The following is a 14,008-nucleotide window of genomic DNA, read 5'->3' as shown; positions in this document are numbered from 1 at the left end:
AGTAGAGAGATCAAGCTTTGGCCCACTCCATCTTACTAATGATCTATAATGATAAATAATTAGCAATATCAGTGATGTCAGATAAACAGGTACATCTCCGGCCTGTCCTCTCCAAGCTCATATATCTCGCTACTAGTTAGCAAGGCAACCCTTTACGGGCCATTCACATATGCACATTGTGGTAACACACAGTATGTGCCTGGGTTTGGTGCAGTGCCTTTCAAAGCAACACACCTGTGCTGCAATGCACCGCAGCATACCAAAATGCACAGTGTGCATTCCAGTGTGCTGCACTGCAAAACAGATGCAGCCTGTACAATTTATTTATGTGTTGAGGTGTACTGCAGTCTATTGATTTTAAATTGGGCTGCCTAACACAGTGCGGCACAATACTCCTCGATGTATATATGCATTAAGAAGAACAACATTGTATTGTGAACAGGCCCTTACACTACAATTTCATGGCATCAAACAAATCCATAAAATATGTATATCTTATTAAGCGTAACTCACTAGGCAAGTGTAAAATATTATTTAATTATCAACAAGAGGCGTTCAACAATGGTAAAAAATAAAATCAGGCACTACCCTACCAGCATGTTAGTGAAATGCTCTAAATTGCCTTCATTCCCTCACTTTTATTTTCACTTGACAGCTTGCCTCAAACCTGACCCCAAAACATTCTGCCTCCCAAGTTGTATTAAAAACTGTATTATTGCTTTCCTTTTTCCAAACAATATTTGTGTCGGAGTGCCAGAGACAAATCTCAAGCACCATCCTCTTCAGTCTTAGAACAGGATATCCATTTACCAGCAAGCTCAGAACTGGCTTTATGTATCTACAGAATATCCAAATACATGCCTGGCTCGCAGCAATAACTACAGCTTTGTGTCCAACCTTTCCAGACTGGATTTTTCTGAGGTGCTCCCATGTTTGTTTTGGCTTCCTTCCCTTCTACATGGGACATAGAGAAATTCATATATGCAGCTATAAATGGATAAGTAAGATGGTTCACATCTTGGTTTGCTTACTTCCAGCCGCTTGTTCTGTACCGACTGTTACCCCCCATGGTCTCTGCTTTCTTTTTAATATATGAACACATGTTTCCTTGAATCTGTAGAAGAGTGCTGGTGGATTCTGTGGGTGTTAAATTTGCTGCATTTACATGTTGAGGGTTTGCGATAAAAAATATGTGGCATTATGAATTTAAAGCAGTTAAATTATGACTGTAGTGCCAATGTTTATGTTTTTTTATGCAGACATTCTAATTAGGAGATTTGGTTACGTACAGAATTTGTGATGCTAATAATCCTGTAAAAAAATATATATATATTTATCCAAGGGAACTTACAATCCAAACTAGTTTTAAACATAAGATGACAGTTAAACATGCAAGCTCCATCCAGCTGATTAATTACATTTTAAAGAGCAATAATGTTGAATAGTATATATATTTACCAGGCTAACTTTAGCTGCTTTGCTCAACAATTACATTCTTTGCAGAACTGAAAAGCTCAAGCTCTGATTTTCCACACAGCTGAATGTGCAACAAGAGTGCCTTAATCTCCAGATCTCTCTCCTTGTCTACTCAGCGATTTAAAATCCAAACTAAAAATGAATACAGCATTTACCTAAAACCATTATAGGTCCCTTTGAAGAATAGAAACGGGTACCCTGTGGTGGAACCAGGGATGCCCTCCTACCTGGGGTCCGGGGAAGATTGTAGGGTCCTTCTGGGGGTGATTTGGTGCCCGGCGGCAGGCTGTGGGTGCGTGCATGAGCGCATGCGTGACGTGCGTGCGTCGCATATGCATGTGTCGCTGCCCTGGCTTCTTTTTAATTATTTCAGTTTTATTGGTTTTCAATATAGAGTGCACACAATACAATCATATAGGCACCATGTATCCATGTTTTTAAAGTCATTAACAGCAGTCCAAATGCAGGGTACCATACAAGGAACAGCGTTCAGAACCCCAAAAAAAGAAAATAAGACATAAAGGGGGGACAAAGACAATTCCTTGCTCCAGGTCTGTAATCATATATTGTTTACATAACCCTTAGAAGTAATCACATTTCCATGGATGCACAAGGCACCTCTTCAGAGTAGGGAAGCCCTGGGGGGCGCATTCCCTAGCCTGACACAATGTGGGCAAGTATTAACTCATGTGCCCACTTGGGGTTGGCCCATAGGATCAGATAGGTGAGCATTACAGGATGCTGAGTCCTTAAAAGACAACAAGCAAGCCCATCTTCTGTAGAAGGTAGAGTAAGAGTCCCCGGCAGTATGCATCAGTTCCTCCAGGAGTCTAGTGGAGTCCAATGTGCGGAACCATTCCTGAATGGAGGGTACCTGGGCAGATCTCCAATGTCTGGGAATAATTGATTTAGCAGCATTCAGCAAAAATGGTACTATCGATTTTTTGTACGCTCTCGGTGGATCCACGGTGAGGTGGAACAAGCATACCCAAGGATCCAGGGGGAGCTGCACACTGCATACCTGATGAATGATCTGCACGACCTGCGACCTGTAGGGTTTGATTATTGGGCACTCCCACCATATGTGGGCAAAGGATCCTGGATTTTCACACGACCGCCAGCATTGAGAGTCAAGGTGGGTGTTAGCTGCATGTAATTTAGTGGGAACATAGTACCACCCAGATAGCAATTTGTAATTGGTTTCTAACATCGGGACATCATTTGAGGAGGTCGATACAAGGTCCAAAATCATAGACCTCTCCTCCGGGGTAAGAGTACGGTGAAGATCTGCCTCCCATTTATGCAGAAAGGGTGGCGCTGCCGTGGCTTCTTACTTGCTTCGGGTGCTGGTCATTGCCAGGGAGGGCCTTGCGAGCACTCCTTCTCCCCTAGCCATCCCATTGGTTCCCAGTGACCTGTGGCTTCTTTGTTGCCCAGACAACGGGGGTTATCTCTGGCTCCTGTTGGGTTTAAATTCCAGCCAGAGCCAAGACTTGTTGCTGAGTTATTCTGCAATTCCCAAAGCAGCTATGATGCCTCATTTCCTGTTTCCTGCCTTTCTTCCCTGCTATTTGGATCTCCTGGTTATCGACCCCTGGCTTGTCTCACCGTTTTTGATACTCGCTGCCTGCCTCGACCCGGACTGTACTCTGACAATGCATTTTGGATCATCCTATCTTGTACCTCAGCCTGGACTCTCCTGGTATTGTTCCCTGCTATTGGGTTTCAATCCAGCAAACAGGGGGACTTCGTTCATTCCCTAACATACCCTCATGCTTGTTCATGAACTGTGTAGATGTCCTGTTTCTAATCTTGGAGAAGCGTTGGTGGCCTTCCAGGAAAAAACATCTTATAAACTTTTCCCCTTTGAATTTTTTGGCCAAGGTGTTGCAGATGCCAACTGATATAATGACCATTGGTTGGCCTTACCCAAATCAACTTAACTACACAATAGTAATTATATTAGAGCTGGTAATGATTAAAAAATTTTGTGTTCGATTAATCGAAAAATTATTTAATCGATTAATTTCGATTAATTATAACACACATACAGATCCAACTACATTGGCCTATACACATACAGCACAGCAATGAAGTAATAAAATGAACTAGGATCACACTAATCCAGCACGTTATTAATCTCACGTGCCCCACTCAATATGGCTGCCGCTTGGGTGGGGCAACTCAGAATAATAAGGTTCTGGATTACAAATGTATTTACATAGTATAGTAAAACAGCAAAGCCCTGAGAGTGATTTAAACATAAGTATTAGCTTAATATGTGAAGTAGCAGCATCTGTCCATTCCATTTCATGTAAGGACCTGATTGCAACATAATATCAGTAAATTTCAATGGGCACATTTTTGGGAGCGAGATGGGGGGGGTTAATGGAGAGCCACATAGTGCATTTATATAAGTTTAAGATAAGACAGAAGCTCGGTGCTTCTTGGGCAAACTCACCGGCCCAAGTGGCTCCGTCGGCTAATGAAGGGAAGGGGGGAGGATAGCCGACAGAGCCACTTGGGGAAGGGGGAGGAGTCCGTTGACATCGATGTCCGTGACGTCACCAGATCTCCAACGGGACTCCTGGAACCCAGCGGAGAGGTGAGTTTTCATTTTCGATCAAAAGAATTTTAATCGATCAAAAAGTTTAACGATTAATCGAGGAATTAATCGTTAATTTCCCCAGCCCTAAATTATATGCCTGTGGGAACTTAAAAGGTTTAAGAGTTTTAGGGATAGATATACAAACACTTCTGGGTGGAATCCAAAGCACCCAGAGGAAATCCACACAAATATGAGGAAGTATATACCAATTGCCTACAGGTTATGCACTGGTGGGAAGCTACCTGGCATATGTGGCTGTGCTATGCAAATAAAATAGTGTTTTCGTAGAAACTATTTTAACAATAGAGGCACAAATCTGAATTCTATCAGAGCATAAAATCTGCATGAACATTTTCAGTAACAACTAAAAGAAATAGTGATCAGCTTTAACAGTCTGAAAGTTTGTTGATTTTCAGCCCGTGATTAATTTTTACTCATAAGGTTTTGAATGCAAAGTGGTTTCTAAACATGTATAACTAAATTTATTATGTTCTGGAAGGTAAAGATACTCGTTGAAGTCTTACGGGAAAATTCCAGTCAGAGCTATTTCTTGCGGTATAATACAGTAACATCAGAATAAGTGAACAGTAGATCAGATTTTTAGCAAGTAAATTGTTTTATTACCAATGTTTAAAAAAATACCAGCAACTAGTACACTGGTGGTTGACCCTATTTCTGTCTCAGTGCTTTCTATATATTATTTAATCACACTCCATGACTCCTGAAGCTGTGTGACCCAGGGCTGGTCCAAGAGATGGCCTAGGATGTTATAATGGCTGGATAAGTAGCATAATAAGGGAGCTCAAAGCTTTTAGCTTACCATACGTGTTACAATCTCTATACAATTTTCTTTAAATTTACCAATACTATGTACTGCCTAAACTGTCCAATCAATTTTTTATTGTGTCAGGCTGGCCTTTGCACTTTATAGTTATATAGAGATCTTTATATTTATATATAGATCTAAAAGGGATTGTACATGCAATTGTAATGTGTTTGGTGAACTTTAGGAGCTTTATCACTGTAAAGATTCACAATACTTCTACTTAATTCTAGATGTCCCTGAAACAGTTTAGTTAGCAAAAAAAAAATATTTTATTTGGCACAATCCATCCATTTCTTACAACCTGTTTCTAGAATCTATACAGTGTAATTTAGTGCAAGATGCAATTGTCCTTTGAGATTGAATGAACAGTAAAAAGCACTAAGAATTCTGATTAAGCAGCAAAGTGTGTTTGTAAGTTATTTAAATATGTCCGCAGCACTGACACATTTGCAAATCATACAGTGCATTTCGCCACAGAGAATATTATTGAAATCAATATTTAATCAGCGATTAATTTTGTGCATTTTAATTAATATTTGACTTTGCTCCTCTATTCATTCAAGTTTTAACCCACAGTATACAACTTTGCAGCCATTCACTGAAATTATATCAATGATATAAAGTATATCTAAACCAACAACTTTTTGTTTTTCATGAAGTAGGTAATTGTTAAAATCCCTGGCCAATTTTTTTGTTCCACTGGGGAGATTTCCCTTGTTTCCTGTCTCGAGACACTTGTTCTTGGGAAAGCTGTCTAAAAGAGGATTTTCCTTACTGAAAGGAGATTTCACCAAAGTAAGGTAAATCCTCTTTTAGACTGCTGTCCCAAGAACAAGTGTGCACATTGGAAGATTTCTCCTCTATTCCTATTTCAATGACAACTCATTTAAAATTTTTCCTCACTTTTAGTCTTGAAATTCCTGCAGGTGAATCTCCTCAGCAGGGACACAGACATCAATATAAACCTGGCACTACTCTGTCCCAAAAAAGTGTTTGTCTTAGATACACTGTAAGCATTAAATGTTAATCACGCCATCCAGCCAGTTTGGGCAATGATCTCATGTCTCTGAGTGCCCTATGGACGTGAAAGCATGATTGACCGAACAGGTTAGAATGCCTGTTTCATTTGTTGATAGTTGCTTCTGATAAGCTAGCACCTGCAGCTTTCCCTTTTTCCTCCCTATTGACCAGCATGTATGGATGGCAGAGATGAGACTGCAAGTGCAAGTATGGAGCACTTTGCATAATTCAGAAGGCCTGAGGGTGATTGGACAAAGCAAACACTAAATCTGTACCCCCACTCTATGATTGCATCCCGTGAATCTACTAGTTTATATGAAGGCAATCATGTACAGAACCATTTGCCTATTTGGCAAAGGTTCTGTGGCTGTCTGACTTTATCATTTCATTGTTAAGTTTGTGCTCATGAACAACCCAGTTTCAGCTACTAGCAATATATATTTTCCAAGACTGATGATGAATAATTGTCATAAACAGGTTGGTTATAAAACAAAAATGATTGTATTTTTTTCTGTCGTCAACACATGAAAAAAATAATCATCTTCTGCTTATTATCCACTTGCATATCATTTGACTGGGATGAAAAGTCTGTTTGCACAGTGACTGCATCTACCTGTGCATATGGTCATTTTGTGACCTTTTATTTACCTAATGCATATCCCCAAATGTGTCAGTGTGAGAATAATGAGTTCTGATGAACCCCAAACTAAGTGGGGAGAATGGAGAAGTCCTATTGAACATAGTGCCACCCTAATTTATCCAAAATGTGCAAGTTAGCACATTCCTATGTCTCTGGTGGAGAAGGTTATAACTTGAAAACCCACAGATCAGATTAAAACACCCTTAAAAAAAACACAGCCAGCTTAAGACAACAAAAAGCAGAGCCATCATCTATTTCCTTCAAGATAACTAAAGCTGGAGCAGAGCAGGATGTTGTAAACTTTCATTAGCATGAATCCTCAAGAAAGACCCTTTATGAGCCTTATTGTAAAGAGTTGTAAACAGTCCAGTGAGGAATATACATCTGTCAGACTGGGGGTGGAGTCCTGTACTGACATACCGATGAACTGTATAGAGTAAAGTTTCATACAATTTCCATAATTGCTGCTATGATGAAGTTTTGTTGCCTTGCTAGGATTGTAAAAGACACGGGGCATACGGAGTAGAGGACTGAGGTGGCCTGGAGTATGCAATGTACAATATAGCACAAAAAAGTGCATGGGTCAGGTTTCAGAGTATATAATAAACTTAGACAATAGTGATCAGGAGTATGTTAAATACAGCCCAGCAACAAAATGCGGTGGTCAGGAGTATGAAATGACAACAAAGTCCAAATCCCATTCGCACTGCCACGGTCTCAAAACCACAAGGTATATGTGGTGCCAAGGTGACCACCCAAATAGCGCCGTGCAAAACACTAATAGTAAATAAAAGTAAATCACCGGGACACACTTGAAGGGTTTTTAAAGTATTGATATGTTTATTCAATACCCAATGTCACATACTGTCATACGGTGCTAACGTTTCGGGTCCGCACAGGGATCCTTCATCAGCGCGACAGTGATTTACTTTGATTTACTAGGAGTATAAAATGCACAACACAGTGTAAGTAGCGCAGGGCTCAGGAGTGTTTAACGCACAGAGTGCAGGGGTCAGGAGTGTGTAAGTAACAGAATGCAAGGCTCACGAGTACTTAACTCACGAGTGCAGGCTCAGGAGTATGTAATGCGCAAAGAGCAGAGGTCAGCAGTATATAATGTACAGAGTGCAAGGCTCAGGGGTGCATAGTGCACACAATGCACAGGGTTCGGTAGCACATAAGTCACAGAATTCAGGGTCCAGGAGTGCATAATGAGCATAGCACATGGCTTAGGAGTGTGTTATGCACAAAGTGTAGGACTCAGTAGTGTGTAACGCACAGAGTGCAAGGCTCAGGACTGTGTAATGGACAGAGTGCAGGGCTCAAGAGTGCATGGTGCATAGAGATCAGGACTCAGGAATGCATCAAGCACTGAGTGCAAGTGTGTAAAACACATGCCAGTGAACAACCAAAAATGACCAACTCCTCCCACTACAAATCCCCACCAGCCCAAATTGCCCCAGTACAAATATCCCCCCTCCCTCTCTGTAGCCCTCCCACCAAATCTCAGATACAGTGCCAGTGCACAGTGAGGGGAAGTGTCAAAAGCAGCATCGTCAATTGATTGAATTTTTAAATTTGAGTAATGTATATTCCACACAAACCCAGGCAGCATAGTCTTTATGTGTTTGGCCAACTGCAGTCCCTTTTACATTTCATGCTTAAATTGAATCATACAAAATTCCACCAGCACTAGTCGGCTGTGTTAATTGTTCATCCAAGTAGGCCACTTTTTCCCAGCAACTACCATTTCTTTTAGCATGCTGGACCCAAGATCTGACCTTTAATGAGGCTGTTCCAAATGTAATGAAACCGGGGAATGGCAGGTTATCCTGACTGTTTCCAGGAGAGCAGGGGACAACATTCAAAGAAAACTTCAAAGACTAACCCCCTTATTCTTGCTGTCTGTAGTAACTTACTATTCAATATGGTAGGCAAGGCATCATACCTTGTTCTAATATAACCCCCTCAGTTAGTTTTGAAAATTAACCTTGTAACCTCTTTACTGCAAAATATGTTATGCATTAAACATCTGGTTTTCTCTTTATTGCCGTCACTGTGATTTTTGCTGGGGGCCATGAGTCTGGTAGCTTATACCTTAGTTTTTGGTGCATGTGGCTTTTTAGAACTTGTCAATGGTAGGACCAATTCCTTTATAAAATATTATGACCAGAAATTAATTTGCCTCATTACAGTTTAGGGGCAGTCATTTATATCTTCAATTAAAATGCAGAATAGTGTTTGTAGATGCAGAGCTTCCCAAATCTTTTAGTATAACCAATTACCATATTTCCTGACTTTTCTTGCTATAGGAGCACTCCTAACTTGCAAATAGGCAGCTCTCTTCTGTGCCAAACTCTTCCCAAAGTCATTGATTGAAAGAACAGCTCAAGAAGGAGCAGGGAGGAGTGTATCTTTATGGTATCATGGATCTAAGCTGCTCTTAACTAGTGATGACCTGCTTCGTTATGCCATGCTGATAAAGAGGTGTGACCGTGCACAAATACAACTGTAAAAGCAAGTTCATTTTAAAATGTAGGTATGAAGGGACTACACATAATAAAGAAATCTCAAACAGAGAAAAATAATATGGAAAAGTAGATTATTTTCTGCACTCATCAGACTGAATAGTCAGATTCACAAAGTGTTAACTTGCTTGCAATAGCTACAATACTTGCTATCTACTGCATATATAACCATAATTGTATACATGGCCTTACTACATATTAAAAGAGAACTATGGCCCAACCTTTTTTGCCCATAGTTCTCTTTAAGGTCATTTACAAAAACAGGAAGTAAAATAATCTCTGCAGCAGAATAAGGATCTATCTCAGAGATACCCAGATGCACTGAGGGAAAAGAACATGATACCGTAACATACCTTAAGGTTTGTGTCTATCTTAAGTCTTATCGAATTCCAGGAGCCCATAGACAGGCAGTGGCAGAGGAGGTACAGGGAATGTTAGACATTGGGTTTATAGAAAAGTCTCAAAGTGGACAGTGTAACCCTAGAGTCTTGGTTTCCATGCCGCATGGCTCCGTAGGATTTTGCAATAATTTCCAGGAAGAGAATAAAGTACCAAAGTTGATGAACTGCTTGAGAGATTGGGTCCAGGCAGATTTTTGACCACCCCTGGACCACCCCTGGTCATACTAGGGAATACAGGCACGTTCCCCTGACAGAGGAAGCAAAATAAAAGATTCTGGACCCTGCAGGGTTTGTTTCAGTATGTCTGAATGCCCTTTGGACTACAAGGAGTTTCCTGCAACATTCCAGAGAATGATGGACAATATTCTTAGGTCTCATCAACCCTTTGCAGGGGCCTGTCTAGATTACATAGTTATTTTGAGCACACACTGGAAAAGTCACTTTGCCAACGTGCAGACTGTCCTGCATTGCATCAGGAAAACTGGTTTAGCAGCAAACCCCAAAAAATTTACCACAGGGTTAAATGAAAACTGGTATCTGGGATGCACATCAAGCAATCAGTGACTGGAATTCACATGTCACCAAGAAACAAGTGAGGACACTTCTGGTTATTGTTGGGTACTATGGTAAGTGTATCCCAAATTTTACATTTGTAGCAGCACCCTTTAGGGAGAACTATGGGGCAACTTTTTTTACCCCATAGTTCTCAGGGTCACGGGAGGACATATAATGTGTCCTCCCGGGTCCCGCAACTCAGCATACAGCCGACAATACTGTTGAGATCCACTCAGAAGCAGAACCAGCTGTGCCCGCTCCCTCTCCTGTCCGTCCCTTCAGTCAGTGCTGGAGGATCGGAGATGGGGAATTCCCTGTGGAGAGCGATGACTGGCAGTCACCGCTTTCTGCAGAAAGATGATCAGCAAGTGGGTCAGCAGTATGTTTTCGCTCACTTCCCAATCAATAGAGCCGACGTGTGACAGTTTCAATGTCACACGTCAGCTCTAACTATGAGGATAAGTGTAATTCACTCACTGCATAGTTATCCTTTAACCGACCTGACCAAAGGCAAGAACTCCATAGTGATTAAGTGGAATCCGATGGTTGAAAAGGCTTTCCAAAGTTTGAAGCAGGCTTTATGTCTACAGCCAGCGTAGTATCCCTTCAACAAATAATTTGAGTCCCAAACCAATGCTCCTAGTGTAGGACTGGAGGTTGTGCTGTCCAAGTGGTAACTGGAAAGGAACACCCGGTGGTCAATTTGAGTCGGAAGCTGAGGCCAGCAGAGAGAAATTGTGGCATTGTGAAGCAAGAGTGTTTAGTCATTTGGTGGGCCTTGAAGGGTTTATAGTACTAATTGCTGGAGCATCACATCCAGCTAATAACAGACCATGCTAACATAACATGGATGGCTCATGCCTAGGAGCAAAATCTGAGGGTTACATGTTGGTTTCTGTCCCTCTATGATTTGTCTTTCAAAGTGAAGCACTTGCTGCTTGTAAAGAGCACACTGTTAGTGGGAGGCAGGTGTTTGAACCCCTGAGGGGGGGAGTATATGATTGACAGCAGACTGGTAGGCTCCCCGTAATCTGGTTGTAGAGAATTTGGATTGGTGATTGGTGTTGATGAACTACTTCACTTCTGAGCATCATCATTATTAGCACTAGGTCATCATCATTATTAGCACTAGGTGCATCTATGAACCCACCAAGGACCAGATATGCCAATAATTGGCCCTCTTAAATATGTACAGTTGTTGCCATGGGTTCCTTACTTGCCTTCTCAGTATTTCACTTCATCAACACGCATTTCTAACAAACGTCAAAAATGTTGGTTATGGGAAATGTTGAAAACAATATTAACTCACCGTATAATTAAACTCCTTGTAATCAATCAAATTCATGTTAAGGTCAGTATTGGAATAGAAGCATCTCACTTTTTTAAAATAATAGAATATTATGGTAAATGTTTTGGCCTTTCAGAATGTTAGAACCTTGGGGTGTGCTGCTCTCCTACACTTCCTGTTTGTGCACAAGTGACAAAGCCAGCCTTGTGACTGGAGAGTTAAAGAGAAACAACTCATGACTGATGAGATCATCCATCTATTCGCTCTGCTCTCTCCTCCTGTCAAAATGTCATTTGTAAGAACATTTTCATGCACCACACTTGATTGGCTCATCAATGCTGCTGTTTAAGGGATTGCCAAAGGCTCATACCAAGTCAAATTGAGGCACTTACAGTACACTAGTCACATTCAATGATTTATTTAAAAAAAATACAGAGCTACTATAATGTGTGACTTTTATATCTGCCTGATGTTCAGCTGTAAGTGTGCATGCCAATACCATTTCCATGGACAAATGTTAAAAACCTGGGCTTCTCTCTTTAAATCAGCTGGAATCTTTAAGTCTGGCCAGTTCAGTTGTTACTGATGTTGCCTATTGGTATGTCACTTCAGAATAATTTTTCTAGCAATAGTATTTATTTAATTAATACATCACTAAATTGTCTTAATAACTGCTGCATGTCAAACTTTAAACCATCACTGGTAACATGTCTGGTTGTTGGCTCCATCCTCACTAACCATCATTTTCAGACCATTTACATTTCTAAACATAATGCTGCAGCTGCCAGTTTAATTGGGTGGAGTCACATATGAAATTGGCTGCTGCTGTCACAGTCTTTTACAAACACAGCAGAAAAAGACAAGGATCAGGGGAAGCAAGCAAGAATTTTTCTTCTATTTTTTTTTTTTTTTACTTTGAAATAAGCCAAAAGGGTTATTTGGAGTCTTTGAGAAAAACTTTGAGAAGTAAAATGTATCTCATCACATAAAAAGACAATTCATATTCTAGTGTAGATAAGCACTGTATTAACCTTAAAGTAAACATGCAACCTATTCAAGAAACTCAAAGCTAGAGGCAAAGCGGCCAGAAATTGAAAATACCTTAAGAGTGCCTGCCCAATGAAGCCCCAAAAAATGCTATTTCTTTTTGAAAGCCATCTTGAATAAGACAGTGTTCCCCCATCCCTACATGCCAGTGCTTAGGGCTGGCGAAAGGTTGAGCACTATATTTTGAGAAGCTTTGTTTTTTCCAGGAGATTTAGCAATACATTGTGAAAGCAGGCTGCTGCAGAACTGTTAGCATAAGATGGGGCACATTTGGCTGCCTGCTATACTGTGTATGTCTTACTTCAGTTTTTGAGTATTTTAATAGGTTTCAGATTTCCTTGAAGCAGAGTAATATGATTTTGCTTTGAGTCTCTGCTGCTGGTACTACAACTACTTTACCTATTGTTTTCCACACAGATTGTTATTGCTATGAGACAGAAGTTCTCATCCTTGATCCTCTTGTACACCATAATAAATATGAACAAAGGTGTTGCATAAATAAACAATCAGAAATCATACTCAAAAAGTACTTGGTAATGTTAATGCAAAAAAGCTTGTGTTATCTAGGAGCATTTTCAGACAGGCGGGTACTAAGTACTAAGTAGGGTGACTGAGGCGACATCAATGTTTGCTGTTTTCCCCACATTGCTTGACAGTTGACAGCTAAGGTCATAACTCTGTATTGTCATACAACATAGAGATGGTAAAAATGGAATCACATCAGTGGCTGACACAGAACCTAAGAGCAATAGATAATACAACGAATCATTCATTTCGAGATCATATTGCATAATTACTGCCACTTTGCAGCAATTCAAGTGCAGCCTACTGAACTGATCTCTGAATCCTTATTCTGTCTACTTTCCATTGTGTTCTACCAGTTATGGCACTAATGGTCTTGGTGCTGCAAGGAAAGTTAACAAGTTTCCAAAATATTAATATTGCATATTAACTGAGATAGTCTTGACTTTTATTCAAGTTTTTCATCAACTTGCATTACCGGTTGCAGAATCCAGACTGTAGCATTCTTTTGAATGTGGTTTCATTTTTATTTTTCTCTAAAAGTGTAATTGCACATAAAACATATTATTTTTAGAATATTCAAGGATTAGCATCCCTAGAATGCATACACCCCAACAGTACAGCCTTTTTGGACCTTGTCAGAAATGGGTATCGTCTAGTGAGTTTAGTATTGGAGAAATGTAATATGTCCCAGTTTAACTTTCATTTTGAAGGGTATGTAAAATATTTTCTTACATTTATCATTTATTAATCTTTATGGTTTTCCTGGTAAGGAATAAAAAATAGTCACCCAATGTGCTTGTACTACTAATATTTTTTCCACTTAATTATTTTTAGTCCCATTCTGGGGGTACATTTTTCTATGGCCTCCCATACATTCATCTACAGTCTCTATTTAATACTTTAATTGTCAGATACAATTATAGTATTCACAAAAAAAGATTAAATTAATTAAAACAAATATAAAAAATATTTGTTTTTGTAATTTTTGCAGGCAAGGTTTTTATTAAACCAGTGTAATATATAAACATTTTATATGTCCTTAAAAAAGTAAAAAATATTTAGGTATGCTAATTAATCATAAAGTTACACCCAAG

At 39.9% G+C, this 14,008-nt stretch overlaps 1 protein-coding gene across 1 annotated transcript in view; it reads left to right on the top strand.

Annotated features, from left to right (window-relative positions):
- The window catches only part of DNM3 (dynamin 3), a 212,304-nt gene that overhangs the window by 131,343 nt on the left and 66,953 nt on the right, over positions 1-14,008 (top strand). The window lies entirely within an intron of this gene.

The sequence above is a fragment of the Nanorana parkeri genome, unplaced genomic scaffold (assembly GCF_000935625.1).
Source record: "Nanorana parkeri isolate BGI_ZX_2015 unplaced genomic scaffold, ASM93562v1 scaffold982, whole genome shotgun sequence".
Lineage (NCBI taxonomy): Eukaryota > Metazoa > Chordata > Amphibia > Anura > Dicroglossidae > Nanorana > Nanorana parkeri.
Note: the sequence above shows the minus strand (reverse complement) of the source record. Positions and strands in the feature narration are given on the sequence as shown.